General features: G+C 39.7%; 1 protein-coding gene across 2 annotated transcripts in view; it reads right to left on the bottom strand.

The window, feature by feature from the left end:
• enc2 (ectodermal-neural cortex 2) overlaps positions 1-7,861 on the bottom strand; it is a 160,606-nt gene extending 152,745 nt beyond the window's left edge. Inside the window, exon 1 of one of the 2 annotated variants that reach the window (XR_003984822.1) lies at positions 7,624-7,861. The gene's annotated coding sequence lies outside the window, so the exon portion shown is untranslated. The remainder of the gene's footprint in view (positions 1-7,623) is intronic. The other variant, XM_030424953.1, reaches the window with a different exon arrangement.
• Between the last annotated feature and the right edge of the window lie 5,582 nt (positions 7,862-13,443).

Below are 13,443 nucleotides of genomic sequence, written 5' to 3'. Positions count from 1 at the left end.
AGGCTAGACATTACTGTCTTGTGATTTGGGGAAGATTGGTTGTTTATGGTCGATCTGTTTCTATATAAGAACACTGAGCTAATAGCTAAAACATTAGGCCGAGCAAGATGCTAACTGCGCGAACCTTGGCCTTTGTTCTGTCGCAGCGCGAATGGTAGCCATTTTGTCTCCCGGTGCGAGCTAACAGCGCTACTCGGCTCTGGTAACTGTTATCTAAAACATTAGGCGGCGCTCTAAGCTAACTGCGGTGACTTTGGTTTTTGGCCTTTGTTCTGTCGCGGTGCGAACGGTAGCCATTTTGTCTCCCGGTGCGAACTGTACTGTCATGCATAGATCCTTTACACCGGTCCTATTTTTAATAGGAGACATTACCCTCACAATTTTGGGATTTAAAAAAAATGTATTCTTTTTTTTTAGTTTTTCTGTTTTTATACAAGTACATTAACACAAGCTGAAAGCTTTATTTCTTATCTATCTACTTATTCAGTTTGTGGCTAGTATTTAATACTCCCTTCTGTCCGCCATACAACACGTTTCTCCTTGTGTTTGTTTGTCTGTGATAAAATGTGATTACATGTTTGTTTGTTTTTTAAATCATACTTTTATGATACACGTTTACAACCTGCCTTGATTAAATAGAAAAGGAAGCATTTACATACATGACTATTTTTGCTTTTGGTAATAAATGTGCATTCAGATGTTGATAAAATCCTGTACATTTGACGAAGTTAGTCATTTTTACTTGTGTTGTATATTTATTGTCATAGTATGCTATTATTTAGTTTGTCAGAATTAGGGATGGGCAATGATTTTCGATTATTCGAATAGTCATTAAATCATAAATAATCGATTAGTAAATCATGTCTGAAAAAAAATATTCCTCTGTTTTACTGGCACCTTCCGCACAGGGGCAGTATAGCATTTGATACGCTGTGTGATGGACTGACGTTAGATGCCACCGTAGAAGAAAAAACAAGCCGGAACCATGAAGAGAGTGTTGCAGCCGTCAAAAAGTTCAGTGTGGAACCATTTCAAAAAAACAGATGAAACAGAGGTGCAGTGTAATCTCTGTGAGGCAAAGCTTGCATACCACAAGTCTACGTCAACCATGCACAGTCATATGAGAGCGAAGCACCCAATAAAGTGGAGGCCCGTCATCGTCACAGCAACAGCCAATGGCCAGCTATCTCACTACTAGACGAAGAACATGTGATGCCAGGCGCGTGGAGCAAACAGCGTACCTCATTTTAAATATGATTGCAAAAGATATGCTCCCCATCAGTTTCGTTGGAGGTGAGGGTTTTCGGAGTTTGATGGCATTTGTTGAGCCAGAGTTCACAGTCCCATCAAGAAAAACCATTACAGCAAGACTTGAAAAACTTTTTGATGCTAATGCAAGTGAGCTGCGCACTCGGTTACAGAGTGTTGAAAAACTGTCTTTGACCACTGATTCATGGACAGCACTGACAACTGAATCATACATAACAATCACTTGCCATTACATTCACAACTGGGAAATACGGAGTGCTGTTCTGCAGACCAAAGCAATGCCAGAGCGACATACTGCTGAAAACATCGCCAGTGTGCTTTCAACCGCTCCTGAACACTGGGGGATCAACGGAAAAGTCATCGCATGTGTCCATGACAATGCCAGCAACATGGTGCTTGCCAACACCGAGCACACGGAGTGGGATTCTCAGCCTTGTTTTGCACATCTGCTGCAACTAGCCATAAACGATGGATTCAAGCTTCAAAACATTAACCATGTGGTTGCATCTGCCAGTCGTTTAGTTTCACATTTCCATCACAGTACAGCCGCAACACAAGCGTTGAAACAAAAGCAACAACTTCAGCACTTGCCTGAGCACAAATTAGTGCAGTACTGCCGAACAAGGTGGAATTCTATTCATGACATGTTCCAGCGACTACTGGAGCAAAGATGGGCAACTTCTGCAGTCTTGTCAGACAGAACATTCACTAAACTATCAGATGCACGAACCCTTGAATTGACAGATGACAGCTGGAGTGTAATGGAGGAGCTCATACCTGTGCTTCACTCGCTGAAATGTGCTACTACTGCGTTGTGCGGAGAATCCGGAGTCTCCATCTCCATGGTTTACCCGGTTACAGCAACTCTTATATCAAAACACCTCAAAGAAACTGAGAGAGAGTCTCCCAAAGTGACTCAGTTCAAGCGCACCGTGTCTGCTTCACTGGAGCGGCGACTTGCACCTGCAGATGTCAGCAGCGCCAGAAAAGTGGCATACATCGCATATTTCCTGGATCCAAGACACAAACACCTGAGGTTCACATCTGGTGAAGTTAAACTTGCTGTGCAGACAAAGGTGTGCGATCTCCTCTGGATTAGCCCAGAGGTCGTGGAAGAGCTGGTCGCAGTTGAATCCGAGGAGACTTAGCTAATGGCCAAAAAAGCACAAAGTGATGCTGCGTCTGACTCTGCCATCGCAGTCCTGTTCGGTGAGGATTACAACGTGGAAACAACAGATACCACTACTGAACTAAACCAGTACTCCCAGGACAAATGTCCACCCCTCCACATCGATCCCATGGACTGGCGGAAAATGAACGAAAATAAATATCCCTGACTGGCAAAATTAGCAAGTGCATACTTGTGTGTGCCTGCCACATCTGTCCCGTCCGAAAGAGTGTTTTCCACGGCTGGACTTATTGTAAACAGACTTCGTTCCTGTCTTCATCCTGAGCATGTTGACATGCTGATTTTTCTAAATAAAAATATGGAATAGGTTGTAGTCCTGAATCATCGCTCGGATTAATCTTTATGAAGACGGGCATGTTAAAAATGTTCATGTCAGCAATGCTGTCTCTCAGGTATGTTCAGAAAAACATGTTCAAAATCAATATTATTATGGCTTAAAGTCAGCGCACAATTTTCTCTATGTGTTTACTGTTTGTTGTGATTACGTTATTACATGATTTCTGAAAAGATAAACCCGCACAAGCACCTTTTGACTTGAGTTGTTGTTTATATGTGAGAAAGACAGTATAATATGTGTTCGACTGTGCCTTTTGCATATAGCACAGGGTTTTGTTAATTTATGTTAGGCCTGGAGAGTGAGGACTATGTTGCATGAACATACAGAGTTGTAATAGCCTTTGTCAGGCTGATTCGCAATAACCTGTCCTGAGAATCGCTTTGTTCTATGGGTTATGGAGAATGCGGCATAGTTAATTATATCCTGTTTATAATGGGGTTAAACAGTGTAACAGTTTATGTACATTATGTTGTGTTGTGAATTCGAAGTTATTCCAGCAACACTTGCATCACTGTCAAAATAAAAAGACAGAGTTTGAAAAAACATGGGTCTCTTTCTGTTTATGCTGCTGCGGCGTAGGCGGCGGTGGGGCGATTATTCGAAAAATAATCGACTACTTCCCTGTGATTATCAAATAGTAGTTCTGCTTGAAATGCCCATCCCAAGTCAGAATATTCATTTATCGCGTCATAAGATGCGAAAAACTGAAATTTCCTACACATACCTGCAAACTTGTCGCTTTTCTGCGACAATTGCCATCTTCTTGGTCAATTGGGTCATTCATGTGAATCACTAGAACCAGAGAGTTTTTTGGGGGGGGGCTGCCCTGCAGGCTAGGCTTGTTCTTTTTTTTTTTTTTTTGTAGCTTTCCATTGTTTTTCATCACGGGGCAAAGCACACAGCCCACTCTTGCGTTTTCCCAGTGGGGAATTGTCTAGTCACTAGTTCTCGTCCTGCACCATTGAGCAAAAAATATATCAGATGTGCGGCTTGATCGGACTCGGTATGCTATTATTTTTCTCTCAAATATTAATTATTCGTCGTAAGACTATAAATAGATAGATCTTTATTGTAATTCAAAATACACACCGCACAGGTGCACATATGAATGAAATTTCATTGCAAATGGCTCAAAATAGCAACACTTTTTGCACACATGCATAAAATGGGAATGGGTCAAAGGTGGAAACAGTGTTTGCTGCACAAGACATTATGAGCTTGTAGATCTGCTATTTTCAAAACAATTTTGACACTGTTCAATTTTGATTTTTATATCTCCTGCAGCTCCTGGTCTGGCCATCAGCCCATCACGGTCGAGTTCCACAACTTTGTGAGACCCCGCCTACATTATTCCTGGTGAGCCTACTGGTATGATCATCTATCTATCTGTCATCTATCAGCTATCTATCATTGGTCATCTATCAGCTATCTATCATCTGTCAGCTATCTATCAGCTATCTATCATCTGTCATCCATCTATCATCCGTCATCTATCTATCATCATCAATCTGTCATCCATCTATCAGCTATCTATCATCTGTCATCTATCTATTATTTATCTATCATCAGCTATGTATCATCATATATCTATCCATCCTTGTGGATGTTAAAAATCCAAACTCCAAAGTTGTCCCTTTCGAAATAACGTGTGTGTGAGTGTGTGCGCATATTTAAATATAATGTATGGAAAATTATTTCTTCAGACAACTCAAATGATGAAGATGGTGGAGCCGGCATTTGTGAAAATGTTGGCAATGTCATGAAGAGGTTAGTCCTGTTCTTTATCTGTTAATCCTGGAAGACTGGTCAACAGCCAATAGTGTGCCTCCCCCAAGTCCCAAAATAACAATCACAGCCCTTGATTTTAAATGATTTAAGCATTCCCAACTTTTACCTTGTTTCTGTTTGTCTGTGGAGTTTATATTTCATCACTGGATGTAGTTTAATGTGGTTAAATGTGTGAAAATGTCTTTCTGGTGTGGTGTTGGTTCATTTGTGAAAGTTACAAGTATCACAGTGAAGAGTTTTGCTTCCTTGTTTTTGACACTCCACTCACAGCAACAGAAACATATTGTATGAATAAGTAAAAAGTTGGTATACTTCCACATAACCTGGCCTGACCTTTATGTTTTTTCTTTTTTTATGTTTGTTTTTTCTTTTCTATGTTTTTGGTAAAACTTTTACATAATCAGACCCCAGGAATAATAGCAGCAGTGAAACTGAGGTTAATGGGGATCACAATAAAGTAATAACCTCGATTTAATTGCATTTGTGTGTATGTGTTTGACAGAGTCCTTACAAATAAGATCATGGCAGGATTGTACGGTGGTGGTGGCAAGGGTGCCTTTTAGAAAAATGATCCTTTGGAAGGTCATGATTGGCAAGTAGAATTTCTTTTTGTGCACGACCTAGGATTTTGACAAACTTGCCATATGTTGTTGAAATAAGTTATTTTGATTTGTTGGTATTGTTTTGATATTGTTTGATATTTGTTGATATTAAGTTGTTTGCAAAAGTATACAATAAAATGTTTTGTTCATACATGTACGCTTGATCATTGAGAGAGAATCCCATGTGGGAAACTGTAGTTCAGTTTTTAATCCTGATGAAGATCCTGTGAGATCAAGGCTAGAATTGACTTAAGTCAATTCTGTTTGCAATACAAGATGGTGTGTGTGGGATATTTCCATCTATGCATTTTAATTTTTTTTTTTTTCCCCCGCAAAAGCTTGACATTGAAACAATGTAAAAATTACATCAATATCATTATTTGGCTGAAAGTTTAAAGAACCTTAACATTGAAACGATGTCAAAATAACATCAATATCATTATTTGGCTGAAAGTTTAAAGAACCTTAACATTGAAACGATGTCAAAATAACATCAATATCATCATTATTTGACATCAATCAAATTGATGTCAAAGTTTGACATCATGTTGATTTATGTTTTTGACCAAATCAGGATGCAATTTTGATATATGTTTGATGTCATCTTGATGTTGTATTTACATCAGATGCCCGCTGGGATGCATCTTTAAATGCATGGATATGCAAGTGCCTAGTGCCAGTATGAATGTATAAGCTCTATGTATGCGCGAGTTAACTATATTAAAAACTGACCTTATAAGCTCCTCATTCAAAAAACGTGTCACTCCAGCTACATCAACAACTGGTACATTTCAGTGTGTAGCTTAGGACTCGTGTAAGTAATATCAACGCATGTAAATCAAACATTTTATTGTTAACCAGTGCCGTTGCATAAGTAAGGGATAATGCCCGACGAGGGCACTTATAAACATAAGTTAATGGACGACGCGGAGGCCTATAACTTATGTTTATGGACACCTCGAAGGGCATTATCCCGCTTATACCATGGTCACTTGCCAAAGAAAAGAAATTCGGACTATTAATTTACATTTTCATGCGATTTACAATCAAAATATAAAGTTTTTCACAAGCCATAACTTAGTTTCCCTGGTAACGCCTGAGGGTTTGACTAATACCTGGAACAGTCATTAATCTCCCGTAAGATTCTTATGCAACGGAAGCGTTGTTCACTCCTCCAGTAAATAGGACGGATCATAGATACGACTTGGCAACGGGAGATATTCTAGTCCGCTCAGCCATGAGCCAGAAAGCTAACGCTATGCTAGCAAGATTCAAAGTCAATAACATTGCATACGGTTGACAAACAGTAAATATAATTTGACAGTATGCTAGCTAACACGATTAGCTAACTAACCAGTCATGTCATTGTCCCCAAATCAATAGCAAGATGTTCACGAACAAATGACCGGCCGTGTGTAACGTTACTGTGGCCGCAGCCTTAAGTAGAGAGTTGAACAGCGTATTCGCGTAGCAGTACGTTTAGAGGGGAAGTGAACTTTCTGCAGCTTGTGTGTTACAGTCGCCACCCTGTGGTGTTCAGAGGATAAGACACTGAAGGACTGACAGTCAGACTGCACTCAGTGCTGGAAATAAAATATTAAGATTTGATACGCCAGCTAGCGCATTAATATACAGCGGTGAACAGTCAATTTGACTGGAACTACTTAGTAGGTATCCATATATCAGAGGTTAATGGACACCCTGCAGCCAATCAGAATCGAGTATTCCCCCAGACCATGGTATAATCACAGATTAACGTTACAAAGTTTTGAATTATTACAAAAAGAAGCCACGGGTACCAAGCGACGATGGGTGGAATATTCACGCTAAACTAATACAAAGGCTTACACGAGAGGGCCTCAAGTATGATGTTAATTTAACAAATTAATTCAAACTGTAAACAATCTCTGGCGTCCGAAATGTCCTAGCACTGGTTAGCCTTCAAGCTAACGGAATAACTTGCTCTCTGCATCCGGCAGATAATTCCAACTTGCTGTCATTGCATTCGACTAACGATTGTACCGTGTGGTTGTGGTTAAGGCTCACTATGTTTTCAGTTAATAAACATCCAGCGGTGTACTTTCAGATAGAGCTGTCCTTATTTTCAAAAAGAGACAAACAAGTTCATATGTAGCAAACTATGTTACATGCAACAAACGAGGTTAAGCTAACGCTAACTCTGCTACGAACCATTTAGGATTAAAACAAATCAGCCTGTAAAAATGAAACACTCGCAAGTATCGACAATACAAAACGCAGGTCTCAGTTTAATGGTGCTTTGATGAGCATATACTGTGTAACTGTGTGTGATTCCCGGAGGTGGTCCATGAAAAGGCTTTCTTTCTGACAATAGATATGTAGAGATATATATTGCGGTTTCACTTAAATCTGCATCTGTTTTTATAAGACAAACAAACCAAACAGGGTGTTTTACTTACATTTAAAATATGCGTAGTTGTAAAGTTAATTCCACGGTGTATAAAGCCTCGGCTTTGTAGAGAGAATCATCATATTCCTGAGGCAGGACCTCGAGGATCTGACCATCCCTGCCAATCTGTTATATTTTGGAAGCAAACCCTTTAAACTGCACTAGCGCAACCAATCAATGTTACGGTTAATCGTGATTGACATCATTCTAGCCAATCGCTCTTTGTCGACCAAATACCGGGCTTCCCTCTCAGCCAATACAAATGAGAGTGGGAGGGGCCGAAGGAGACTGACTATTACTTATTTAACAAAATGCCCATGTATCCCTGACCAGTGTTGCCAGATCTCGCGAGAGAAACAAGCAACCACGGGGGTATTCCAGAAAGCGGGTTTTGTGAAAACTGAGTTTGATGAGAGAAACTGAGTTTTCAGTTCCAGAAAGAGAGGTAACTTAAACTCTGGGTCTGGTACTGCGGTAACTTTGTGAACATAACCTGCTCACTGGCAGGTTTACCCGAAGAAACCCTGAGTCTGACGGAGCTGTCGACAGCGGCTGTCCTTTCCTTCTCAGTCCGATCATGTCCGAAGCAGAAATAATTCACAGTTACACCAGGAGGAGAATTTAGATTCATTTAGATGAGCTCTCACTCCCTGACGAGCACTGAACCGAACAGTAGACCGCTTCTCATCACTCCGTCATTTATATTCTCCGGCTTCACAGCGAATAACCGGCTACACGTCATCGCTGACGTGCTCTCAGATCTGAACAATCCTCTTCGTTTTATTTTGGTTTTTTTTTAATCACTTTACAGGTTAATCAATCACCTTCCAGCAGCCAGAAAAAGAGAAATAACTGCCATTTCATTTGGCTCTCTTTATTTCCCACAGATAACTACAAAAGTAACCAGTATAGCATCAGTATAGCCTATTGTATTTTTTCCAACAACGTGAGCACCACTTCATGTTCAACTACTCAGCAGGATGTTAGGACACATTTGTGTTTAACATTATCTGTTGGTGGTAAAAGCTACAAGTTAAAATATCCACTGAATAAACTTTTACTGTGTTTAATATGTGAAATAAAACCAAAGTGAGGAGCCATCGTGAGACTGTTTCTATGTCATTTTCAGCTGAATTAAATAAAACAGCCTAAAATAAAACATAACATTTAACATTCAACCACTTCCTCAAAGGCTAATATAAAAGAAAGTGATGTTAAATCCAAAATGAAAAGACGACCGCATCTAAAACTCTGTCAGTGATTTTTATTACGGGTGCAGCCGTGTTACTTTTTTTCCCCAGAAAATGTCTTCGTCCTGTTTTCTCCCCTGTTGCCATGGTGAATCACTGTATCAGAGCTCAATTGATGATGGCTTTTTACTAGTTGTCAGGCATGAGCTCAACTCAGAGTTAACATACTCTGAGTCGACTTACCTAACTCAGATCAGCTGTTCTTGAACTGAAAACTCAGAGTTTCACTTCACAGGGTAAGTCAACACAGAGCTCAGGTTTTGACTCAGTTTGTTAAACTTGCTTCCTGAAACAGGCCCCGGCTCTACGGAAACAAGCCCAAAAAAGCCACTCTGTGTCTCAAATAAATAAAATAAAGCCTAACAGGTGACCTAATTGTCAGGTTTGGTGAAAAGGGGAAGACTAAGGATAAAGGAGGTGGACACAAATGCAGTTAAACAGGAGGCAAGATCAGGGGAAAAACAAAAAGCAAGCTTTATTTTAAAGCTGAACACAAAAACCTAAAGCAGACAAACCGGGGCGAGAGGCAAAGTAGCAACCAAGAACTAGACAAAGTACAAACCAAATAGCACAAAGTTCAAATCAAAAGGCAAAATGCAAAACTCAAGTCCAAAAACACATACCATGGGGAACTGAGAACAGGCATGAACAGGAGCATGGACAGAGGCAAACAGACAGAATACATACAATGACCGGACAAGGAGTGAAGGGAACACAGAGACTAAATACACAGACACTGATGACAAGACGAGGAACAGGTGAGGTGGACCAACAGGTGAGATAACGAGGGGAATGCATGGATGAGAACACTGACAGACAGAGGGAGACAGAGGGAAGAACATAGGAGACACTAAAAGGACACATGAGGGCATGGATGATCAAAACATAAGACATGATACAAAGACATGGAAATCAAATACAAGAACCTACAAGACAAAACCAGACACAAGGAACATGAATCTACAGTCATGACACTAACCTACCACATTGTGTAAGAGAGAGGCCACTTGATAACAGTACACACACACGTTTCTGTTGCATAAGCAACAGTAAATTAACAGTAAACTCAGTCAACTTGTCTTTTTAAACTTTTAATAACTAATACTTTTAAACTTCCGGTGCCAGCATGCTGTATCTGCATGTGAGCACATGCAAAATCGGCAGAATCCTTTCAAGTCATCGCCCACCTGAGGTCGGATCCAGTCCCTCAATGCACTCTCTTTCTCCCTCTCTTCAATATATATTTTTTCCACATTATCCCCATTTATTCCCAGGCATTGCCGTTTTGTCGCTCTGTCAGGTGTAGTTATGCGTGTCTGTGGGTGGGGAGTGCAAGGCTCAGGCTGGGGGGGTTACCAAGGAAAGGGGGTTATGGACGGATCCTGGAAAAGGACAAACTAACTATCTCTTTCGTGTTTCGCTTTATTGTGAGCATCAGAAGGGCACAGGGAGCAAATCAAGCCTAAATGAGCAAATACACTTAGAAGCCCAAAAATCCGCAATCTGCGTCTACCAATATTTATAAGCGACATTACAGAAACACAAGCCCTAAGTCGCTTATAATAAGCGGACTTGGCCACTACTGCGTGTTACATCGTGGTAAATGGGGCAACTATGCCACTTGCTGTTATTAATGTGCACCTGCATTGAGTGGAAAAAGAAGGTTTGTGAATTATTTGTTTATTCAATGATTCAACTCGATCGGGAAAACGAAAAGAAAAAAGTGAGAATTTCATTTATTCATCTTTTTTGTATCCACTATAGATTGATCAATTATTTTGGGTCTGGGTATCAGCGCTTAGTCCGTAATTCAATTGAGAATTCAAAATCATTGGTTATTTTATTATTTGTTTATGAACATGATACAAAATATAACAAATAACACTTTGATTTTGTACTTTCAATTTTATGTTAGGATCGTAAAATAGATAATTAGGAAAACGGGCCACAGGCCGAATTTGATTTTGATATTCAATTTATCCAATTTGTGCGTTAGGAAGTTGTTTTTTTTATCATGGCTTTATGGGGAGCAGAAGACAAGCCCTGGGTACTTTTTTCAGAAAAACATTGTATGGTATTGAAGGGTGAGACAAATTCTTCTTTGATCCCTCTTGAGTTGTGCTATGAACTACACATACGTTAAATGGTGAAATGATAAATGGACTTGTATTTATATAGCGTTTAACCACTTTACAACACTTGCCACATTCACCCATTCACACACACATATGTACACTGATAGCGCAGGCTGCCATGCAAAGGGAATGTGCCCATCTCTGTCTTGCAATTCTAGCATGTGTTGGTACTTATTAGTCCTACTTTGAAAAGCCTACATGGTGTCCAGTAATACTGGTGTAAAATTTTATATTAAGTGAATTTACCTCTAGTTTCCTTAATATACTTACCATTATCAGCCACAATTTGTTTCCATGTATCTTCATCAATCTGACAATTAAGGTCCCTCTGCCAGATTAACCTCAAATTGTTACATGAGCTACTGGTTAAATAGATTGAATTAGTATAGAATGTTGACGCTTTGTGGTTAAGTGGGTTTTGGAGATAGTCAATTATTGGGTTGCTGGTTTCATTTGGCTGACACTTCTTCATTAAGCAATGTCTAACCTGCAAGTATTTCCAAAAGTCACTCTTCTCTTGTAGATTGTATTCTTTGGCTAATTCAGCAAATGACTTAATTATACCATCTTTATAGAGATTTCTTATTGTGTGTATTCCACTGTCTAACCATCTTCTCCAAAATATTGTTTGATTCCCTATTTTCACTTCTGGGTTTAACCAAAGTGAGGCATATTGCTGTTTGCGATGTGAGATCTTGTGGACTTTATGAACTTTTGCCCAGACCTCCCTAGAGTGTTTAATAATTGGATTATAATCTCTCTGCCTTTGACTGCTGGGTTATCACACACACAGGGTGGAATGGCATGGCAAGAGCCTTTTCAATAGCAGCCCATTCTAAACCATCCACTGTCCCACTCCAGAGTTTAGCTATCTTGGCCATTTCAAATGACCAGCTATACAATCTAACATCAGGTAAACCAAGCCCGCCTTTATCTTTGGGTGCATACATTTAACTTAAATCTGGGCTTCCTTCCAGCCCACAGAAAGTCTTTAATGAGACTATCATACTGTTTAAAAATATGATCAGATATATTGAGTGGTATCATCATGGATAAGTAGTTGAATTGTGGGGCTATTACCATTTTGACAACATTTACTTTACCCCACAGAGTCAGGTTCAACTTCCCCCACTTTCCCAGGTTTGTTTTGGTTTTTTGAAGGAGTGGATCAAAGTTAAGTGTGGTCATCTCCTGTAGGTCTGGGCCTAGTTTAATACCTAAGTAGATCATGCCTTTAGTAATCCATCTAAAGTTATGTTGTGTTATTACCTGTGGATGGCAGTGTTTGGATATGGGCATCGCCTCAGATTTGGTCCAGTTGATCTGGTAGCCTGAAAGCTTAGAGTATTCACATATGGTGTTCATTAACGCAGGCAATGAGTCTTTAGGATCTCTGGTCAGAAAAAGAATGTCGTCCGCATAAAGCATTCATTTGTGCTCACTACCACCACCAATCACTCCACTAATGGAAGGGTTTGTTCTTATGGCAATTGCCAAAGGTTCCAAAGCGATCGTAAACAGGAGTGGCAAAAGGGGACACCCTTGTCGGGTTCCTCTAGCAAGATCAAAAAATGACGAAATCACACCATTTGCCATGACTGCTGCCTTGGGAGCATTATACATTATTTTTATCCATTTGCTGAAACTAGTGCCAAAACCAAACTGACAGGGCCGAGTGCAAGAATCCCCACTCAACCCTGTCAAAGGCCTTCTCAGCATCTAACGAATCAGCAACCACAGGAGCTGTATTGGAAGAGTTCAACCACATTAAATGTAAGAGCCTTCGTAAGTTATCAGTTGAGGATCTACCCTTTATAAAGCCCACTTGATCTGAGTGTGTGATGTATGGTAGAACTGTTTCAAGCCATATGGCCAGTACTTTGGCCAGTATTTTACTATCCACGTTAATGAGGCTAATTGGTCTAAAATTGGCAGGGTCTGTATGATCCCTACCCTTTTGTAGGAATGAGTGAGATAAGTGCGTCATTCAGAGATGGCGGGAGTGAGCCAGTCTGAAAAGCTTCTTCATATACATTGGTTAGTACTGGGGCAATTATGTCGATGTACTCTTTTGTCATTTTCCTTTTTGATTGTTTCCTTTTAAAGCAATGACAGATCCGATGAAAATTGCAAGCATCTCATATCATATCAGAAGTTACATGAGAATATAATGGGAGAGATATTCAACCCATGGGCTTGAAAAAGCAAAAGCAGGACAAATCAGGAACAGAAAAGAATAAATAAATAAATAAATAAAAAGAAAGACAAAAACTCAGAAGTAAATAACAGTAGAAATAATGATAATAGTAATAAAATAAAGTAATGACAAAATAACATAATGAGTAAGATTAAAGGAACTTAGGGCAGGATTTGTGAAAAAATAAACATTCATTATAAGTATTTTAATGCTAATGGGTGATGAAGCGTTCAAAACCAAAAAGAATG

This window comes from Sparus aurata, chromosome 8 (assembly GCF_900880675.1).
Source record: "Sparus aurata chromosome 8, fSpaAur1.1, whole genome shotgun sequence".
NCBI classification, from domain to species: domain Eukaryota; kingdom Metazoa; phylum Chordata; class Actinopteri; order Spariformes; family Sparidae; genus Sparus; species Sparus aurata.
The sequence above is the reverse complement of the archived record's forward strand: the minus strand, read 5'-3'. Positions and strand labels throughout refer to the sequence as shown.